This window comes from Lipotes vexillifer, unplaced genomic scaffold (assembly GCF_000442215.2).
Source record: "Lipotes vexillifer unplaced genomic scaffold, Lipotes_vexillifer_v1.1 scaffold299, whole genome shotgun sequence".
NCBI lineage: Eukaryota > Metazoa > Chordata > Mammalia > Artiodactyla > Lipotidae > Lipotes > Lipotes vexillifer.
The window spans coordinates 2,889,883-2,890,386 of record NW_006784347.1 but is presented as its reverse complement, the minus strand read 5'-3'; the positions used below and the strand labels follow the sequence as shown (position 1 = coordinate 2,890,386).

Sequence of the window (504 nt, the reverse complement as noted above, 5' to 3'; positions counted from 1 at the left end):
CCATCTGTCCAGTTGGCAGTTGCTGTTTCCTAAGGCTTTTCTCTTTTAAAGATCAGTATAAACTAAGCAAGAGTAAATGCTCCCCTTTTGGGTCAGATTTTAGCTTTCACTTGCAAGGTCTCAATTCCAGTGCTGTTAGAACTCGGAGATGCATTTCCTAATTTGTAAATAGGATAGCCCTCGAGATCGCCTGTAGAGAAAGCGAAATTACATTTCAAATTCTACTTTCGCGCTCATCACGGCGTTTCTCTCCACCAAAACTAATCTCCGTGCGACCCAGATGGGACTCGAACCCACAATCCCCAGCTCCGGAGGCTGATGCCTTATCCATTAGGCCACTGGGTCACCACGGGAACCGGGTCCTCACACCGTCCCCTTACGCAATGCCATCATCGCGCACCGCCCTCGCGCTCTGCGGCCTCCCTTCCGGCGGTGGGTGATTTGGGAGCCGCCCCCAGTGCCTACAGCACGCGCCTGCGCACTCCTGCGCCCGACCCGTCCCGC

At 54.0% G+C, this 504-nt stretch overlaps 1 non-coding gene across 1 annotated transcript; it reads right to left on the bottom strand.

Annotated features, from left to right (window-relative positions):
- Window positions 1-272: 272 nt before the first annotated feature.
- TRNAR-CCG (transfer RNA arginine (anticodon CCG)) lies at window positions 273-345 on the bottom strand. Its single transcript has one exon. It is a non-coding gene; the product is annotated as a tRNA-Arg (tRNA).
- Between the last annotated feature and the right edge of the window lie 159 nt (window positions 346-504).